The sequence below is a fragment of the Lissotriton vulgaris genome, chromosome 5 (genome assembly GCF_964263255.1).
Source record: "Lissotriton vulgaris chromosome 5, aLisVul1.2, whole genome shotgun sequence".
Classification (NCBI taxonomy): domain Eukaryota; kingdom Metazoa; phylum Chordata; class Amphibia; order Caudata; family Salamandridae; genus Lissotriton; species Lissotriton vulgaris.
Window position 1 is genome coordinate 390,053,766 of NC_141693.1, and position 22,273 is coordinate 390,076,038.

Below are 22,273 nucleotides of genomic sequence, written 5' to 3' on the forward strand. Positions count from 1 at the left end.
CAGTCTTAGGCTGTTGAGGCAGGGATGTCGAAAACAGGAGAGGTTGTGGTGGGCGCGGCTTGATCCAGCAGAGAAGGAACAACATAAACTTCTCCTAAAAGAATACAAGTTAGAGATCATTGAGAGAAAGATGATTCATTTTGCTAATCTGACTGCTTACCTTGGGGGTTGCCTCACCAACGTTTCCTGCTTTCACCAAGGCCGGGCTTTGCTTCGCCGCAGCACCAGCAGCAAAGGGCCGGGCTTTGCTCCGCCTGCTCCCCGTCCGGGCTTGGCTCCGCCTGGTCCATCCCACCACCAGTGACGCCCTGAGCTGCACCAGGAGGCGCATAAAGGCAGCGCCGGTGCGTAGTCCAGTGGGGTTGCCTCACCAACGTTTCCTGCTTTCACCGAGGCCAGGCTTTTCTCTGCCGCAGCAGCAGCAGCAAAGGGCCGGGCTTTGCTCCGCCTGCTCCCCGGCCGGGCATGGCTCCGCTGGTTCCCTCCCACCACCAGTGACGCCCTGAGCAGTGCCAGGAGGCGCATAAAGGCAGCGCCGGTGCGGAGTCCAGTGGGGTTGCCTCACCAACGTTTCCTGCTTTCACCGAGGCCGGGCTTTGCTCCGCCGCAGCACCAGCAGCAAAGGGCGGGGCTTTGCTCCGCCTGCTCCCCGGCCGGGCTTGGCTCCGCCGGGTCCCTCCCACCACCAGTGATGCCCTGAGCAGCGCCAGGAGGCGCATAAAGGCAACGTCGGTCCCTCATCCCGCGGGACGCGTGTGGGCGCGCGCCGGGAGAAGCCCGGGATAAAGGCGGGCCGTCTGCGGCCGTCAGAGGCCAGAGGAGGCCTGGCTGGGCCACGGACTTTGTTTTATTTTCCCCTGGACCCTCCCAAACTGTGAGATTTATACCCTATAAACTTTTATCTTTTATCTTTATGTTTTCTGGACCTTTTTGAAGCACTTGATTTAGAAGTAGATTTTAGGTGACCTTTTCTTGTTACAACAGTACCTGTGTTATAAATCTTGAAGTGCCTGAGGTTCCTTAAAATGTCAAAACTTAGATCGGCAAAAACATCGACTGAGACCAGGACAATGGATAACTATTTAGTTAAGGTGGTTAGTAAAATCAATAAAGAAAGGCGACTCTCACTAAACAGGGAAGCCCCTTGGCTTCACCTACAAGTCCGAAATCTCCTCTAGATTCCCCAGTCCCGGCGGATAGCTGTAATGAAGACTCGATTGTAATTACTACTAATGATACATCCTCAGCAGAGATACTGGAATAGCGGGAAGATTTAGCCAATCTTACCCCGTGCTTGACCCCGACACCCTCTCCTACACCTTCACCAGCTCCATCGCCTGAACGAAGAGTTGTGAGGGCATGTAGGAAGGCACCTGTAAAGCGGGGGGGCCAGGAAATCTAAAAAGACAGGGACCATATCGTCTAGTTCAGGGAGTACAACTGAACTCACAAATAATGCTGAGATGATTAATCTGCTCCCTGCCCATATTGAGCTATTGGCAAGTATCATTGAATCAAAATTAGAACTTATGATTAAACCTCTTGTAGTAAAATTAGACCAGGTTACACAAGAGGTTTCTAGATTAGGGGTCTTCTAAACTCACACATAACCCTGACTAAAACACACAAGTGTGCCAATGCTGGCAATAATTTAATAGGGGTTGCAGGTAGTTCCAATAAAGGGGGTAATAGGGCCACAGACACTACACAAACTATACTAGCTACTCAACCACCAATGGCACCAACCCCCAAACCACCCCCACTCCTAGCCCCAGTAACTAAACCACCTCCACCGATTCCTGGTAGCCAGAATACTATAGTTGGGGGGAATAATGGGGGGAGAAATGGGCCTAAGAGAAGAACTACAGTTAATCTTCCTCCGGAGTGTGTTTCATACACAATTGTACTAACAAATGTCCCTGATGTTGATTCTTGTCTCACTGACCCTAGGCTAGAAACACATGTGGCTCTAAAAAATAAAACATTAGCGTGGCTGAACAGGAATTGTGATTTTCCATTTGCTTTTTCAAATGACATAATTTCTACACGAAGAGTCAGTTGGATAGGTAACTCTAGGAAGAACACTAGGGGGGACTGCAGTATTGTAAATTTCAAGCACCCGCAACATGTTGCCACATTCCTACTTAGAGCAGCTTCCTTACCTATAGCGGATAACTCCGTATGCGCACGACCTCTTGGGTTTTTCTATAACCATCTTATTAATACCCAGTCCCCACAACCTGACCAGCCCAAGTTTCATGTCTCTGTAAACAGACGGGCAGTTGCTTGTTCTGCGCCAATGTATATCAACCACCAAACGGACTGGATCCTTACTGTTATCAGTTGGCTAGCCCATACAATCAATTCACCCAAGCCCTACCATTATCGAATCGCTATACCCCTCTATCCTCACTGGAGGAAAATGATTCACTCCCAGTTGATCCTAGGACTAAAGCTCAGCCCCTAACACCTTCCTTCAGAATTGCAACCTGGAATATTGCCCGTATTAAGGCTAAAGCTGGAAATGATGTATGGATCAATTCATTAAAAACTTTGGATATTATTGTCCTACAAGAGACTTGGGATCAGTCTAATAGCTTTTCTTTGGATGGTTTTGAATTAGAATTTGAATTTACAGAAATTTGTATAGCGCACATATACCATGCGGCTTCCTGGCGCTTGTAGGATGCTTAACCCATGGCTAGGGTGACAGGGTTACTGGGGTGGAAAGGCATGAGAAAATAAGAAAGTCTTAAGAGCCCTGCGGAATTCGAAATAGGAGGAAATAGATCTAATATGGAAGGGAAGAGAATTCCAGAAGGTGGGGGCAAGGACGGCAAATTTCAGGCCCCCAGATTTCTTTTTCTTGAACCGGGGGACTGAAAGAAAAAATTTAGTGGAAGAGCGAAGTTCTCTATTGGGGCAGTAAGTACTAATGGAGGAGGAGATGAAATCAGGGGCAGTTCCCGCCAAGGCCTGAAATGTAGTGCAGCCCAATTTGAAAAGAGCCCGTTCCTTGATAGGCAGCCAATGTAAGGATTGGAGAAAGGGGGTGGTGTGATGGAATCTGGGCAGGCCATAAATCAGGCGCGCGGCCTGATTTTGGACTAACTTAAGGCGACGAAAGGCAGGAGCGCCGTTGTATACAATGTTCCCATAATCCAGCCGGGACAGGACCATCGCCATCAAAATTAATTTAAGGGCAGAGACAGAAAAGAACCAAGAGATTTTCCGTATAGTGCGGAGAGCAAAGAAACAGGAAGAAACAACAGAACTAATCTGAGAACGAGGAGTAAGGTGTTTATTAAGTGAAATCCCTAAGGTTTTTACAGAAGGAGAGGGTGTGGGGGAAGTGCCCAGGGAAGGGGGCCAAAAGTTGGGGGACCAGGGACTGGGAGTGCTTCCAGTGACAACAAGTTCAGTCTTGTCCGGGTTTAATTTCAAATGGTTGCCATTCATCCAATCACTGATGAACAGCATGACAGACTGAAAATTAAGTATACTGGTTGGGGAGTGTGACAAATTAAAAATGAGTTGGAGGTCATCGGCATAGTTATACACGGTGACCTCCATTTGCTGAAGTGCAAAAATAAGTGGAAAAATGTAAAGATTGAATAATAGGGGAGAGAGAGAGGAACCCTGGGGAACACCACACCGGACCAAGTGAGGAGGGGCAGTGAATTCAGCAAGATAGACGGCCTGAAAGCTATCACTCAGAAAGGAGCTGATCCATGCCAGAGCTGGGCCCTCGATACCTGCCGCCTTGACACGGGTGAGGAGGATGGAATGGTCAACCGTGTCAAAGGCGGTGGAGAGGTCTAACAGGACGAGGGCCTGAGGAGTGTTGGTATCTAGCCCCTCTCTGAGCTCGTCCATCACCAAAATAACCACCTTCTCGGTGGAATACCGGGGGCGAAAGCCGGCCTGCCGGGAAGCAAATCCCCCGCTCTCCTCCACAAAGGCACCTAGGACCCAGGTGACATGGGCCTCCAGGGCCTTAGCCAAAAAGGGGAGGTGGGAGATGGGACGATAATTAGAGGGGGCAGCCGGATCAGCCCCTGTTTTTTTTAGAAGGGGGATAACAATGGCAGTTTTATGAAGGGCTGGAACAATCCCCTGTTCAAGAGAGTCGTTGAGGAAAGTGAGGGGGGGAAGATAGCAGCTCGTAAAGACCTTGCGAAGAATGTGCGCCAGGGCAATATCCACGGGGGATCCGGATTTTACACGGGTCAGTAGGGAAAGAAAAGTTTCTCTAGTCAAGGGAGGTAGATGAGTCAAACTGGAGGTAGGGGGGCAAGGCTGGGGATCACAAAAAGTAGGGGAGGGGGGCAGAATCTTGGCCTTGATAAGGGCAACCTTCTCAACGAAGAAATCGTTGAGAGAGTTGCACAACGACTGGGAAGGAGGGATTTTGAAAGAGGCTCTATCAGACGAGGACAGTTCCCGGACTATAGCAAATATTTCCCTGGACTGGTTACAGTCATTTTTGCATCCCAGCAACCAGCAGTGCCGCAGGTAGAGCTAAGGGCGGCTTACTAAGTTTATTTAAACTTGATATAAAAGGTACATTATCTCAGTGTTATTCAGGATGTGAGAACTCTTTAATTGTTGAACTTTCTACCCAGGATAAGGCCAAGATCCTATTCATAATTTTTTATAATTCAAATGCAAATGAGTGCACAGGTTATAATTTGGATGTATTGGATACATTTTTGTCAATTTACAGTGTAAATGTCAATACTTTTGAAATAATATTCCTTGGGGATTTTAACATTCACCCCTGCACCCTACCATGCATTAGTCTTGAGGAAGAAGGCCCTCCTTATTCTTCATATATCCATCTGGAACATACTAGACGGGGGGAGTATTTAGAAAACTTCCTGACTAGATGGAATTTACATGAGTCGGGTTGCGGGGATGGTAAAAGCAGGTCCCCTACATTTAAGGGAATAGATGTTGGTACTTTCATTGATTACATTTTTATGTCTTCTTTTTTGCTGTGTAAGGTTTTAACTTACAATACTGAGGTCTCGGTCTTTAGCGACCATAACCCGGTGTTCATGGAAGTAATGCATTCGGACTTATTTTCAATGAAAACGGTGACACACAGAGGTGGCCTGAATGTGACCATTAAAGATAAAGGACGTAGGCTGAAATGGACAAATATAGTGCCTGAAACCTTTTTGCTAGAGGTATTGAATAAAGTTGAGGATGAAGTGGCAATATGCCTAGAAAACCGGGTGCAAAATAAAGAAGTGGTTCTTGCTTTTGATAATATCTGTATTGAAATTAATCATAGTCTACTTGCCGGAGCAAGACAGAAGCCGCTTCCAGGCAAGAGGTGGTTTAACAAAATATGTTCGAAGGCACACGGAGAACTACTTAGAGCCCTGAAGGCCACTCCAAAAGACTGAGCCCAAATAGCTAGTTTAAGAACTGCGTATAAAAAAGTCATCCTAGAAAGAAAAAAGGAGTTGAAAGATGATGCTTGGGCTCAATTACTTGATCCAGATACCCTAAAAAACAGTGGAATATTCTGGAAAATCGTAAACCAACCATTATTCTCAGGTGAGGAAAATTCCCCACTTGAGGCTAATATTCCAGAATGATCAGGGCTGGATAAAACACTTTGGAAAAATATATTCTGACCCTAGTGATAATTCTTTAATGGGGGACTCTACTGTCATCATCGAGGGTTCTGCTGTAACCTTCGAGGTTGCAGAAGTGGAAAGGGCGATAGACCTGACCCCTCAAAATAAGGCTCCAGGACCTGACGGGGTTCCTGCAGATGTTTTTAAATGTGCCCCAAAATTTTGGTCAAAGATCTTGTACAATGTTTTTAATGTCCTAATCCATGACAATATATAGGCCTCATGAAAAAAATCAATTATCATTCCAGTTTACAAGAAGGGTAATAGGCAGGACCCCTCCTGTTACAGACCCATCTCTCTAATTGACTCTTCTGTCAAAATACTGGGTCGGGTGATTTTGTTTAAATTGAATGAATGGGTGAACGAGAGGGGGGTCCTATCAAATGTCCAATATGGGTTTAGACCAAAGAGGAGCACACTAGATCAAGGTCTTAACCTACATCTGCTAGTTGATAAATATACCAAGCCGAAGGAGGGGTCCATGTACTTGGGGTTCATGGACCTCTCGTCAGCTTTTGACCTTGTAAACCGGTCGAAGTTGTGGCAAATTCTACTTGACATGGGTCTTGACAGGGCTTTAGTCAATCTTCTGGCGGACTTACATTCTGGGCTATTAGCATACATCAGGGTCACCTCGGAGGGCCGCTGTACTAGTCATTTTAACTCAGAAATGGGCGTCAGGCAAGGGTGCATCCTGGCTCCCCTCTTATTTACGATTTATATAAATGCCCTGGAACCCGCACTAAAGGAGGCCTCCCTTGACATTCCGCGTGTAGGAGAACTCGGTATTCCAGTTCTCCTATACGCGGATGATGCTGTCCTGCTTTCGCGGACAGGGGTCGGTCTATAATGCCTTCTGGACGTATTTGAGAACTTTATGAGATCCCTGGACCTTAAAATAAATGTTAAGAAGTCCCAAATTATGATAATGGGTAGGTGCTTGAGGAAGAAGTACTCTAAAACCTTTACCTGTGGAAAAGAAGAACTTTGTAGAGTACCCACTTTCCCATATTTGGGGATTACTTTCGATGAGAGAGGGAACTGGGGACCACAGTTAAAAAACAGAAACATTTCCCTGGCAAGAACCTCTTATGCTCTTCAGGGTTTCTCGAAAAACTGGGGGCCAGGCCAATAGCAACACTAATTAAAATGTATAAAGCAAAATGCCTCGCAGTGGCTACCTACGGTAGCTCAATCTGGGGAACCAGCTCCCCGGATTGTTTACAGATTACCGAGAACAAATTTCTGAGAGCTGTTCTCTCTGTACCACAGTCTACCCCGTCGTATACAACTCATACTGAACTTGGAGTAGGTTTTATCTCAGATATGATAAAAATGGCCACTCTATTAGCATGGATGAAGACCTGGCTGAATCAGGAAATTCCCCTAAACCACATTATTTTGAAAGACTGTTTACAGCTAGATAGATATAATAAAATTCAGTGGTTGGCATATATCAAAAATAGCTTTGTCAAGTTAGGGAGACCAGAGCTTTTTTCCTCACCAGAGTCGATAACATCAAAGGACATTGCACTAATTAAGGGTGCAATGGGAGATATGCTAAGTTTGGAGAGAGAACAAACAGAATTAAAAAAACCTACTGTGAGGGCTAACATCATCATGTCTACCCAAGAAGGCCCTGAAGAGTATTTAAAAATTGTGAATCGACCGTATCACAGGTTCCTCCTAACTCGATTCCGGTTTAATTTGATTCATTTGAATCTTAGATATATCCCAAATTGGAGTACACCTGAAAATGCAATGCCGTGTTCTTGTGATAACTTTTCCACTCAGAACACAATGCATTTTTTGATGTTTTGTGGTCATTACATGGCTATAAGGGCGAAATTTCTGATTCCCATTTTAAAGGAGGCTGGGTTTATTCAATTTAAGCCAGCTCTTTTATTTCTACAATTTTTGCAGACCCCTAGGATCATGTTCCAAGTTGCCAGTTTTTTAGTGGGTGCTGCTAGGATTAAGAATAGGAATATGATTAATAACTCCTAAATGTTGAATTGAATTGGGATGAAATCGAGTATTATGTTTACCCAATGAAAATGAAATGTGGGTATCTATAATGTATGATGATTTGTATCCTTTTTAGCATGACCTCATTTTTATGAATTTTTAAAGGGAATTTTTAAAAACGTTTGAGATATGTTTTACTGTGTATAATTAACTCTGATTTTATCTTGGATATTTTATGTATTGCAGTATATGTAAACTTTGTAAAGTACTATTGTCTTTTTATGATATTGATTTATCGAAATAAAGTATTTTGACTGACTGACTGGCTTCCCTTAACTCTCCCAGAGACCTCTTAAGAATATAGATTCCCTTTCTACTCCTCAGGCCGTTGACCCTGTAGTGGAAACCCAGGAGCTATGTGATGGAATATCGTCCCTTTCCCATTCTAAAATTGTGGACATCTATGATACTCTTGAATGCCTCAAACTTTAGCTGGAATCCTTCTGTTCCCCTGTTTTTCCCTTGGTGGGCTGCCAGGCTGATGAACCAGCTCCTAGTCTCCTGAATTTCCCTCTCCTCACTTTGGAACGGATTAGTCAACTTCTTGATACTACTAAATGTGGCTCCCCTCTGGATCCCTGTCCGCTTAGGGTCTTGAAGGCTTGTATGGAAGTGGTTATCCCTCCTGTTTCGGAAGTGATGAACTCAGACCCTGGGGTATTGAAGAATTTCCGGCCCATCTCCCTTTTATCTGCCCCTGCTAAAATCCTTGAGTCACATCTAAATCGCCACCTTAGCTCTTTTTTGGATGACTCCTCTCTTCTAGATGCGTCACAACACGGCTTTAGAAAACCACATAGCACTGAATCTGCCCTCACCATGGTCATTAATAACATCCGCTTGAAGGTTGACAAGGGCTACACTACTCTTTTGGTCCTGCTTGATTTCACGGCGGCCTTCGATATCCTGTCTCCCTCCATCTTGGTCACTTGCCTTAGAGAGATAGGAGTCGGAGGTCCAGCCTTAAGCCTTCTGGCCTCTTTTCTCAGCCAAAGAAAACAAAAAGTGAAGCTGGGCGAGTTCCTCTCTCTACCTAAACCTGTGCAATGTGGGGTCCCCCAGTGCTCCTCTTTAAGCCCCACACTTTTCAACATCTATGTGGCCCCACTTGCCAGGGTTGTGAGATCTTTTGGGTTTGAGGTGTTGTTGTACGCCGACGGCACCCAAATCATGGTTTCCCTTACCCAGTCTGTGAAGGACTCTGCCCTGAACTTCAGGAATCGTATGGAGGTGGTATCAAAATGGATGATCCAGAACTTCCTGAAGTTAAATGGGGAGAAGACGGAGGTCTTGATTTTCGGGGGTAACCAGGACATCTGGTCTAAGGATTGGTGGCCAGTCTCCCTTGGGGACTTCTCCCTTCCCTGTCACTTTGCCAGAAATATATGGGTTCTAATAGATACCTCGCTTTCATTCAACCGCCAGGTTAGCAGGACTGTTTCCACCTGCTGCAGCATTATTCGGATCCTTCGAAAGATCGCTCATTATCTTTCCCCCCATCCTCGGAAGCAAGCTGCCGTGGCACTAGTCTCTTCAAGACTGGACTACTGCAATTCACTGTATGTGGCTTTTAATAAGAGTCTTATCCATCGCTTGCAGATAGTCCAGAATGCGGCAGCTAAGATGGTCCTCTGTCTTCCCAGATTGGCCTCAGCATCTTTGTAGAGAAAAAACCTGCACTGGTTGCCCATCCAGTCCAGGATCTCCTTTAAGATACTTTGTCTTGTGCATGGAGCTGTCTATGGCACTGGTCCAGAGGATCTCAGGACCCTCCTCCACTCTTACTCCCCAACTAGAGCTCTCCGTTCATCTAATAAAAATCTCCTCCTGGTTCCCAGATTCACAAAAGCAACATGGGGAGGTAGAGCCTTTTCTGTCTTAGCTCCCAGACTATGGAACTCGCTTCCTCCTGATTTTGTAGTGCAACCCTCACTGGTGCTTTTCTGTAAGGCTTTGAAAACCTGTTTTTTTAGTGAGACATACCTGTAATGGTGCACTGTGGAATTACTATCTTTATGACCTGTTTGGCACCTTGATGCCCTTTGGCTAAGTAGCGCGGTATAAGTCTCCTTTCATTCATTCATTCATTCATTTATCGACCATTTCTGATTTTTTTTTCTTAATATGCTGTTTATTTTAAATGTGCGTCAGGGGATCTACTTTTAATAGACCACTCTATTCTTATTCTTAAATCTATTTTTTATTTTTTTTAGGTGTGCTCATTCAAAGAACAAAGTAAACGCAAGTAGATGATGGATGGAGCGCTGAAACTTTTCAGAACCGCTCATCCCCAGTCCGAAATCTGGGTTGATTCTATCATGGTTCTTTATCTCACGTCGTCACCCCTGTTCAGACCCAGTCATAAGCAAATCAGTCTTGACCCTGTGCCTCATGGGAACAGTCCAGCCCGAATTTCCGAACAAGGTCTTAGGTGGACCAGAAACAAGCATCTTGGGACCTGTTTTAGGGTTTCTGCCTTAATCATTAAAGAACGCCTGGGGTAGTGTATGTTTAAAAGGTGTAGAATACACCTGAATACTTACTTACAATATATTCGTGGAATACTGCGCAAAAAACATATGACTTAATATTTTACTGAAGCACAAGGACTAGCGTTATATCGAGTAAGTGGCCATTGTCAAATTTGACACGCATGAGGAATAAAAAACACAACCCAGTTTGACAGTTTGATGTGGACGGTTCTCTTGGAGCATGACCAACGTTTATTTGCTTATGGCTGATGTTTAGAGTACCACAGTGGGCAGAAAGCAATGAATTGGAATGCGATCTGAGAAATTACTGGTGGCTGAGAATAATTTAAGCTTTCCACCATTACCTTTTCATTCTCCTCAATACTTTTCTGAGCCATTTCTTATACAATTAGAAGAAGAGGCTTGATGTGTTGAAGCACAAATAAAGAACTCACTGTAGTGTCATTGCCAACTGAAATATTAAAAGCACCACCTAATGGACAGCCATACATAACAATTTAATCACTGAGACTAGTCTAATAGTAGACAGGGAGAACAAACAAACAACAAATACTGTGGCCAGCATTGAGTAATGACTGATTATTTACCCGAGTACACCAGAACTGCCCTTTATAAAGTCTTTAGTCTGATATCTACCGAAGTCAAAGAAAGCCCTTCATGTGTTCCACCCCCTAAGTTATTAAAAAAAAAAACTTACACCTCTTGCAGGGAAGTTGTCCCTTACAATCGGCTGCAGCTGGCTCACACCCACCTTCACAAATATTAACCAATGTTGCCCTACTATAAAAGAACTATGGTCTATGATATCACTCCAACAACTGACCTACCGCTCCATCACTAATTTAGGTTTAAAGTATTTTATTGCAGTAGGAAAAGGAAAAGGGACAACATTACAGACAAATAACCACAGGTGCACCCCCAAATCAGTGTGTACAATTCAATAGATGCGTGAAGGCAGTTCGTTCAGTGCGATGGGCTCGTTCGTGCCAAAGTCTCATGGCTAGCGCACCTGTGGGTGGGAGCAAAACAAAAGGAAGGAAAAAGACAAACCCCCCCGACCAACTACCCCCCCCAACTCCCCCCCACCCCCTGTACTGTGCCGTCAACCTTCCGCCTTCTCACTGTGGCAGCATGGTATCCATCCCTCCCTCCAACTGCCTACTTGGCCAGCTCAGGCTGGCGGATCTGGCGGCGGCGTCAGCCGTAACAATCTGAGATATCTAGGGCAAGTGATTTCCTTGAATTCCGATCTTAACAATGTGTGAAATGGCGCCCACAGCTCTTCAAAAGTGTTCACCTCCCCCGCCACCACCAGGGACAGCTTTTCCATGCCCAGGACATGCCACAATCTATGTAGCCAGCCAACAACAGTAGGAGGTGTGGTAGTGCGCCAGTGTATGAGTATGTTCTGTACTGCCGATCCTAGGGCTATCGCTATCTGTCTACCTCTCTTAGACCTTAGTGGGTACATTAAACCATTCGGCAAGCCCAGTAGAACATAGGCGGGGAAGCGGGGTAATTCAATCTCAAAGCACTGGTCAATCTCATTCAGTACCTCCTCCCAGTAAGGAGTCAGCAGGGGACAGTCCCACAGTATGTGAGTGAGCGTGCCAGTCTGGCCGCAGTTGCGCCAGCATGTCTTGGGTATTGAGTGGTCCATTTCATGTAGTTTCTCAGGGGTGCGATACCAATAAGTCATAATTTTTGTGAAAGTCTCCGTGATCCCAGTGTGGTAGGCAGAGTGTCGCGCCCGGTAAGAGATGTGGTCCCAATCAGAGTGGCTCAACGCTCGTCCAAGTTCTCGTTCCCACCGCTCCCTCCCGGGGTTGTAGATGTGAAAGGGGGGAGGGTGCAACATCTTGTAAAGGTCAGAAATAAGCTTGGCGTCCGATGAGCGAGTTACCAGCCAACGCTCATATGCTGTGAGCTTCCGGTCCGCCGATGCTCGCACCTGCGGCTGTAGCGCCCAGTGGCGCGCCTGCATATATCGCATGCGCTCCGTCTCGGGGAGGCCGTAGTCCCGCCGCAAGTCCTGGAAGGAAACCGCACCCTCCGGGCCATACATATGAAATAAGGCGGAGCAGCGGGCCGCTCGCCAGAGTTCATAGGCTCCCGACTCCATACCTGGGCCAAAGTCCGGGTTACCAACTATTGGCGTGAAAGGAGAGGGAAAAGTGGTAAGGTCATGCATGGTGGACACGGAGTCCCACACACGGAGCGGGACCCATGTTACAAAGGACGCATAGAGGTTGGGGGGGCGGTGGGCCCTCCGCAGGAAGGGCACCTCCTGCAGCGTCCTGCCCGCCACCGCCTGGTCCTGAAACAACCAGTGTTTGTCCGATTCCCACCGGCTCCACTCCACTAAGTAGCGCAGTTGAGCAGCCTGAAAGTACTTATGCAGGTCCGGTATCCCAAGGCCACCAGACTCCAGCGCCAGCGTGGCTATGGTTCTCTTGATCCTAGGCTTACGGCCCTGCCACACAAAGCGTGTGATAGCAGACTGAGTCTGCGCTATCCATCCCTTGGGGGGTTGCAGCGGGAGAGCTCGAAATAGGTACAGGACTTGCGGCAGGAGGGTCATTTTCACCGCGGCCACTCTTCCCAGCAACGACAACGTGCCCCTGTCCCAGCGGGCCAGTTCCTCTTTGATCTTTGTGCTTAAAGCCGTATAGTTGGCGTGGCCATAGCAGGGAGAGAGGGCGCTAGAAGAATCCCCAGATAGGGTACCTGGTCCTTAGACCAGCTCAGAGGAAAGAGCCTCTGTAAGTCAGTCCTGGCGGTGCCGGACAGCGAAATGTCAAGGGCCGCCGACTTCCCAAGGTTTACCTTGAAACCCGCTACGGTCGCAAAGGTTTCCAGTTCTGCGATACACGCAGGCACTGACCTCCCAGGATGATCGAGTGTCAATATCACGTCGTCCGCGTAGAGACTAAGGGCGTGATGGAACTCCCCCATACGGACACCTATGACGTCGGGGTTCTGGCGAACTCTTTGTGTGAACGGCTTCATATAAAGAGCAAAAAGCAAAGGTGACAGTGGGCACCCTTGTCTGGTACCTCTCTCTATGGGGAAGTGCTGAGAGCTGCATCCGTTCACCCTCACTACCGCGGATGGGAATCGATAGCAATTGAACACCAGGTGCCTGAACTTCTCGCCTATGCCAAATTTGCCCAAGACCTTCTCCAAATAGGGCCAATGCACTCTATCAAACGCCTTCTCCGCGTCAATGGAAAGGAGCATGCGTTCCCCGGGTATCCGCGAGGCCTTCTCCAGTATATGGGTCACCCTCTTAGTGTTGTCGACAGTCTGCCGGCCCGGTACAAACCCGGCCTGATCCGGGTCAACCATACCCGGGAGGTGGAGTGCCAGACGTGCCGCTAGGATACCGGTGAAAATCTTCAGGTCTGTGTTCAAAAGTGAAATCGGTCGGTAGGACCCGCAAGCAGTCTGATCCTTGCCCGGTTTCGGGATCACCGATACCGTAGCCTGAAGGGATTCCGGGGGGATAGCGCCCGGCTCATAGAACGTGTTAAATAGGCGCGTCAAAACTGGTGTGAGATCCTGACAAAAGGTCTTATAGAAGAGAGGGATAAAACCGTCAGGTCCCGAGGCCTTCCCGTTTTTGAGTCGGGAGATCGCCGTGACCACCTCCTCAATCCGAATCTCCCGCTCAAGATGTTGGGCCTGATCCGGCGTCAGGGACGGGAGCGACACGACTCTAGATAGTCTGCTTCAGCTCGTGCTGAGGGGGGAACGCCGGCGTAGAGGTCAGCATAGTAACCACGGAAAACTTCCGCGATCCGCCCATCCTCTGTGACCGTCCCACCAGTGGGGACCGCTAGTTCCTTCACCCGGTGCTGCTGGTGCTGTACCCTGAGTTTGTGCGCCAGAAGCCGGCCGCACCTGTCTCCGCCGGTGTAGTACTTATGTTTCAGGCGGAGTACTGCGTACTCCGCTCTGTCCATGTCAAGCGCGGACAGGAGTTTCCTGGCGGCCTTCAGTTGCCTCCAGACCCGAGGGGCTCCCGTCCGTTGATGCACCTGCTCTAGCTCCCGCACCTGGCGGGTAAGTTCGTCCTTCTTAAGCTGGCGATCTTTGTTCTCCGCCGAGGAGATGGCAATAAACTCACCACGGAGCACAGCCTTCAAGGCGGCCCATTGCGTTGCACGGGTGGTGTCGCCGTTGTCATTAATACGTTGAAAGTCCACTATGGATTCACGGATCTGTTTCACCACCGATTGCTTGTGCAGCAGAGTGTCTCTGAGGCACCAGACCCCTCTCGAAGGAGACACCGGAGGCAGTCGGAAAGTGCCTTCCACCGAGGCATGATCCGAGAGAGATAGGACCCCCATGTCGGCGCTCGAGGCCAGTTCGTACATCGGGCCCATCACCAAGAGATAATCTACCCTTGCATATGATTTGTGGGCGTGGGAATAATAGGAGTATGCGCGGGTCGCGGGGTGGAGGCGGCGCCACATGTCGTGCATATCAAGCTCCTCCAAACGGGTACGAACCGAGCCCGAAAGCTCTCCCGATTGTAGGCGCCTCTGCACCGACCTGTCCAAGGATGCATCAAAGACCACATTCAAGTCCCCCCCAATCACAATGTGTCTATCAGGAGTGAACGTCACGTCTTCTAGTGCCCTGTGTAGAAACTGTTCCTGATGATCATTGGGGCTATATATGGAGCCTACAGTAAACACCAGACCTCCTGCCTTGATTCTATACGCCAAGAGCCTCCCCTTCTTTTCCGCTACCTTTTGCAGAACCTCCCCCTTGAACCTCCTAGATATCATGAGCGCTACCCCTGCCGTCTTGGAAGCGCAGGAAGAGAAAAGCTGCGTGGGGAACTTTGGGGTCCGCAGCCTGTGACAGTCTTTAGCCAGCGGATGGGTCTCCTGCAGAAGACAAATGTCTGCCTGTGAGTCCTCCAGGAGGGACAGTACAGCCCGTCGTTTAACCGGGTTATTCAGCCCCTTCACATTCAAGGTAACAATCTTAAGGGCCATCAGTGAGGGGAATACCAGAAACGCTCACCAAGGCGGGCGAGGCCCACCGGACAAAACTCAAAGGCCACAGCAAGCGGCTCCAGCGCACAGTGAGAGCAAACCACCCCACAGCACAGTACAGTCCCCAAACCCCCAAACCCCCAACTGTGTGAACCCCCCCTTCCCTGGAACCCCACACTCCCCCCTCCTCCCCGCCTCCCAGTGAACCCCCAACCTCAAACTCGCCCGCCCAACTCCCCTACCCACCCCCCTCTCCCCAAACCATTCAAAATACGTCATTGTCCCAGTCCGGTCCTTAGCGGACAAGGCCGTGGAAAGTCGTTCAAGTGGACGTCCAGCCACCACCAGCACCCCGCCACCCCCCACCCCCCGGAACCCCCGCACCTGCGATGAAGATAGGCTACTGCAGACTCCCCCCGGAGCAAGTTCAGGCTGTCAAGGCCACATCGCCATTCGCCGTAGTCCTGGAGGCCTCCTGTATGGCACTAGACATTTCTGCCCGAATTGTAGGCGAGTCAGGCCTCGCGGGCGGCCCCCGGACCAGCTGCCAGCCATCTCGTGTGCTCCGCCTGCGACGAGGCGCCGGGGTGTCCGTGTCCGATGCAGTGATTCCTAGCACCCCGCATACATCTTGGAGGGACCGGAGCTGGTGCAAAGTTCCATTCCATCGAAAAATCAGGCGGAAGGGATGCCCCCACGAGTACTGCGTGCCATGTTCTCTTAGGAAGTCCGTATCAATCTTAAAGGCCTTCCGCTTCTGCAGCGTTATCGTGGACAGGTCCTGGTAGAGAGCCACCGGGTGGTCTCTGAAGCGGAAAGGCTGTTGCCGCCGTGCCTCACGAAGAATCCGCTCCTTCAAGGGGAAATCTGGTAAGAAGGCCAAGATGTCTGGAGGAGGCGCAGAAGCCCTGCGTGGCCGGCCAACTCTGTGTGCTCTGTCGATCCGAATCGGGAAGTCTTCGGACTCTCCCAGGATCTCACGGAACAGGGCTCCTAAGTAGGCGGCCGCGTCTTCACCCTCCTCGTTGGATGGAACTCCTCGGACCCTGATGTTGTTCCGCCTGGACCTGTTTTCAAGGTCCTCAGCATGGGCTTGTAGATCGATCTGTTGGTCCCTCAGCCTCAGGACCTCCTGTTGCAGGTGGGTGATTTCCTCGTCCCTGGAGTGGCCAGCCGCCTCCACAGTGTTCACTCGCTCTCCCAGGGAGTCCACCTCTCTCCGGACTTCCCGGACCTCCCCGGCCACCTCCTGCTTCAAGGCCTGAAAGTCCTCCCTCAAAGAGCTGAACAGGGACTCCAGGAACGATCTAGTCACTGGGGGTTCCCCACCTTCAGCGCCCCGTGAGCTAGTCGGGGGGCTCGGGACGGGCTGGTTCCTGTCTTGCCTCAGGGCGCCTCGTCCCAGCATGTCCGGCAACGTTCAATCGCCCTTCCTCAGTCCCCTGGCATTCGACATCGCGGAGAGGCGGGGATCACGAAAGCCCGTGGGCCGTGGTGAGGAGGTGCTACAGGCCTGGGCCGCAGTCCAGCAGTGGGTGGCAGGTCACACAGCTCGTGCCGACGTGGGATCACTCCCAGTGAGGGGCCCTCGCATGCCCCGGATGAGGGTTGATGCAACCGCTCCGCATCCGTCCAAAATGGCTGCTCGTTCCGGCTCGGGGAACCAGCGCCGAACTGGCGTATTCTCAACTCCCAGACTTTGCGTCGCGCTGCCCGGTGCGGACTCCGGGTCTACCAGTGCATCTAGGCCCTTTCCGAACAGTCTCTCCGGTGATCGCCCCCAAAACCACATCCGATGATTCCGGCTAGGCCCTGTTCCGGGGATCGTGGCAGTCTTTTCCCACTGGTCCACTCGAAGATCGCACAGCCGGGGGCCAAGTTCGCAGATTGTGCGGCAGCCGGAGCCGGAGGCCGCGAAGGTGATCGAGGGCGCCGGAGGGCCTGGCAGCGCCCAGCAGCGGTCAGCGGAGGGGCTCCGGGACGGGCCACGTGGTGCAGGCCCTGCGGCCTTCCCGATCCCCGGGCTTGCGTAGTGACTTCCTGTCAACTCCGCCTCCGCTTCCACCGTCAATGCAGCTCTGCTCCGCTGAGGAAAGCCGCCCCAGCACCCACCGGGGACGATTGCGGTATCGGGTCGTGCGCAATCTGTTGGCCCGCCCCGTGCTACAGGCTCCCCTCGTCGGGATACCAAGGCCTCGTGATCGTGGGCCCCTGGGCCTCTCGGCAAGTCCCCCGGCGGCCACCGCCTCGGCTGGTTCTCTAGGGGCTCCGCCGCCGCGGCAGGGTAACTGAAGGCTGCGGACTGTTCCACACCACCACGGGGAGCACTGGGTGCGTTTTCCGCTCGATCCGGGGGAGATCAGCGGCGTAGAGCGGTGCAGGGTTTCCAGGGGCTCGGGAGCCCGCGGCAAGTGCGTCCTCTCAGCCCGCCATCTTGGCCACGCCCTCCATCACTAATTTAAATAACTTTTATTAATTGTCTTGTGGGCTACAGTTATTCTCACGACATTTTCAACCAAATACAATCAGGATTCTGCAGCAAGCAGTTCAACAAAGTACAGCCGAATGTCCTCCCTTCAGACACTATGACAGTACAATGTTCTGAGCACTGCTGTCCTTTTTTCTGTAAGATGCGTTCAAGCTTTAATGCATCTTGCTTCCATTGTCCAATATTAAGAAGGACATTTAAAGCTGAACACGTGGCCGACAAGACTGGGGGAGTGGTTGTGGCCCTCACCTGTCCAAACCTTGTGATGGTCACCCTTTGACTATGGAGAACCCTCTGGCTTGGTGTGATGACTTAGCAATGGTGCTTCAGCCAAGGTGTCAAAACTGTAAAGCCAGGTAACCGTCACATCAGGGTGACTTAGCAGCATTTCAATGTATTTCAGAAACAAACCTACAAAGAACAGATTTGTTCCTGCTACGGTGTGTGGCCATAAAGATACGCCATGCAGGGCTGGTCCTTATGGACCTGGCAGCTCTGTGGCAGATGGCCCACTGCATGATACATTTCCAATTGACGTGCAAGCTGAGGTTGATCTGTGGAAACCTGGGCCCGTATCACAGATATGGCGCACTTTCCATCTTTGCGCAACAGCACTCCTTAAATCCTGTGGGCTGGAGCAAACAGTGTGCCCTATCAGAAAGAATATGCTGTCCTCAGGGCAGCCCCAAACTTGCGCCGCTCTCAGGGCAGCGCATTCAAGAGAAATATGGAGCAGCTGCTTTAAAGCTGCCCTGTGTTTCTCTATGCAGGCGGGTAACCGCTGGCACTTTTAAAAGGGATTAGAGATCCTCTTACTGGCAGGTGCAGTGAGTGACTACACATGTCTGCAAGGAGGTGTCGGGGGGGGGTGTTCAATGAACCCCCATTTAACCCTTTAGAGATCTGCATTTAAAAGGTGCACTGAAAGTACGCCACCTTTTTGAGGTGCACTTACAAGACGCCATTTAAAGGCATGTGTGCCTCTGCACCCATGTCAGTAATATGACGCAGACACAAAGGCAAAGAGATTCCTTAATTTGCATAGGGCCATACCCCCATGCAAATGAGGAAACAACCTGCTACATGTGCACCATCACTATCTTTATTACAGAAGTGGCTGCACAAGCATTTGCGACCCCTTCTCTTATACCACAGTGGCCAAGGGGCATGCAAAGTGGGCATTAACGCTGATTGCAACACTGGGGCACTCGTGTAAAACAGCCTCTGGTGGTTCTTCTACCTCTGGATAATTTGTGGGAACTGCTCATCTGGAAAGATAGGAGCAGTCACTAATTTACTGTGGGCCGTTCGTTCTGCCAAATCCTACATTGATGCTTAAGATTAACTCCAACGAGAATCAGCCTCTTCTCTGAGAATATAGGAGTCCTTGTTATGATTGAAATGCTTCTCAGATCATTTGTCTTCACCACTACCAGATACGCCATCCTTTGCTGCTCCACCAATGTAAGAATAATTCTCAATGACACAGCACAAACCACAATCCCTCTCCGATTTCCTATCCTTTTGTAAACTTGCATTCTTCACCAAACATCTGAAAGGACTGCTCTGTTTTTCATTCCAACCATAGGATAAGGCCATGCAGATGGAATTAAGTAACACAAGCACTTCTCAGAATGAAAAGAACTGGACATAATAAATACAAAATCCTTTTTACATGTAAATAACTCTCTAGTATTGACGGCTAGTTTGACCCCTCATCATATGCAGTTCAAGTGTGTTTGCAATGTTTATGTTCCTACCCTATCTGAAATCTGTTTTACATTACCACAATATATAGTTATCCTATATACTAGGGTGGTAGCTTGTGGGGGGTGGGGTGTTTGGAGTGTTCACCCCCCTAATAAATGTCTTTTTTTAACTTTAATTTGTATTTTTGTGTACATGAGCTTCCATTTGCTCTGATAAGGCGTCTCATTGCTTTCACCTGGGATCTTTAAATACTTACTCAGACAAAAATTCTCTCACATTTACAAACTTTTGTCTCTGTTTTGAAGGTCTTAAAACATGGTTATTTGAAAAAAATACTGTTTTAACTATCCCTCACAATTCGCACTCCTTTCCCTTTTCCACTGACCCTTAAAACCCACCTCATGCGCATCTTCTCACATAATGATTGGCTTGATATGCCAGCATGATTATCCGAAAATCCGAAGCTCACCTCCTCCCCCCCCCAGTCTTAGTAACCAAGCTACGCCCCTGAAGCTAGTGACCTGGTTTGAGGTTAGCCTGCTAAATTGTTTGCCTCTACCCCGCCCCCTTTGAGGCTGTGCTTATCCATTTGAGGTTGCTCCTACTTCTTGTGCTATGTTGTGCTATGTTGCAGTGCACGGTGTTGTGTCATGTGCTATAGTGGGGTATGCTTTGTAGTCATGTGTTGTCTTATTGAGTGTTTTGTTTATGCTGTGTCTTAAGTCAGCCAAGAAAGTTGATCAAAATACATGTTATGTTGCATACACAGTCTAAAAAAAGCGCTTCTGTTGTAATGTCTAATTCCTTGCCTATACCTTCACCTAGGGCCCGATTCACAAAACTAATTTAAGACAAAATCCTAAACTTACTACTTTTGGTATTCACAGAAGTTAGGATTTTGTCTTAAGTTTGTCTTAAGACAGACTTAAGACAGACCTAAGACATAATCCTAACTTAAGTCTGTCTTAAGTCTGTCTTAAGACAAACTTAAGACAAAATCCTAACTTCTGTGAATACCAATAGTAGTAAGTTTAGGATTTTGTCTTAAGTTAGTTCTGTGAATCGGGCCCTGTGTCTTCACACCTTCCCCTCCCTTTCAACCCGCGATGGTTCCTTCCGTTCTCCTGTCATGAGCCATTCTCGCTGTCGCCAACATTCCACTTGTCAGTTAGTTACCGTTTCCCCTGCTGAAAGCTGCGGTGGTTGTTGGAGGCTGTGAGACGAATAAAAGAAGTTTACTCACTGAACAGTTGTCCTCTCATCTTAACAACTTCCATGACCAAAATCTAATGGGAACATAACTTAGCAAATGTATGATTCTTGAAATGCCATGGACATGCTGGACGTTCCATCCAAACAATGGCAAAACATGGCTGACACCCAGTAACCCGCCTACTAACTAATTTTATTGTACTGTTTAAAGAATTGATGGTATGAGGTTTCATATGATCAAACGTTTTCTGCAGCAATACCGAAAAAAAGGACGAGAGCTTTGTCCAATATTATACCAAGAAAGCCCATCTGTAGAGGCCTTCTCGGGAATATGAATACTTTGGGCGCGATTTACTTTCAAAGCTACAGAAAAGATCAAAATACACATATTGTTATACGAATGAAAAACTGGGGTTAAAACTCCACCACCTTCTCTTATGCCTTAATAGCTTGAGAGCAGGAGAGAGAGAGGTGTCTCTCTGTTGTCAATCCACATCAAACCACAACAGTGATGGTTGAACTTTCCATCATCCACTTTACAATCAGCAGAGGCAATTTTTCATATCACTTTGCACCTCAGTTTCTGATGAATTTGTGATCTTGACAAACGCAGAAGAAGGCACAAGAAAAAAAGATGATCGGATGGGTCCAGGCAATCTTACTTGCTTTACCACCAAAGAATACGTTAAAAAATGTAAAATGTTTATTATAAATATTAAAAAAAAATTGCTAAATTTTGCAACAGATCTCATTCAGCTTTTAGTCCTCCACTCAAAAAGCAGCCAAGGGCACTCCACCTCTCCCTTAACGCCTCTGTATGTGCATATGACAGAACAGCAGGGAAGTCTAGCAGGGAATGCAGTATTTACTTTAAAGAGTATGGTGGTATAATAAACTGTAAATTCATTTGAAAGCATTGCTGCCGGTTTCACAAATGGAACAATCAAATAAAGCTACGGGTATGATTTTAAGAGGACGGTGTAAACCTTTTTTTTCTTTATTTCATAGGCTTTTTATTTTAACATGTGTCTGTGCCAAAGGTATACATTTAAAAATCAACATTATTGCCCTAAAATAATTCTCCCACAGGACTTACCTTTTTCTCACTAGCCGGCCTGGGGTGATGTAGTTGCACTGAATGCTGAGCAACATATATCGGGTGGTGCTCTCATATTTTCAATATAATTCTCCCTTCTCGTTTAAAACCCGGGTATTAAAAAAAATCATGTACTTCGAAAATCCATTAGCTCCTTAAAGTCACACTTCATTGAGCGAGAGTGAGTAGCTATTTCACTTCAGTTGGCAGTTCTATAAACCATGTCACTAAGCTGAGCAGCTTTTTAGACTCTATTTCCTCTTTTTTGTGCTCGGAGATCGACCCTCCTGATACGGTGCCCTTGGCAGTTAGTCACAGACAGGCTCAAAGGTGCCCAATTATTGTGAGCTCGGCACAAGGTATGTGAATTACATTTTCTTGGTCTTTTTGGTTACGTCCATCCTTCCGTCACATGCTGTTGGTATGGATCTAATTGATTCAATGTAGAGTTATAAGTGATGAAGCCTTTGCGTGGTGTACAGTGATCATGTTGTGCGGACTTGTTTTGCTTTGTTTCCGATGGACCAGAAATCAAAGCTAATTTCCTTGAGTGGTATGAAAAACCTGTAGGAATTGTTATGCGGGGT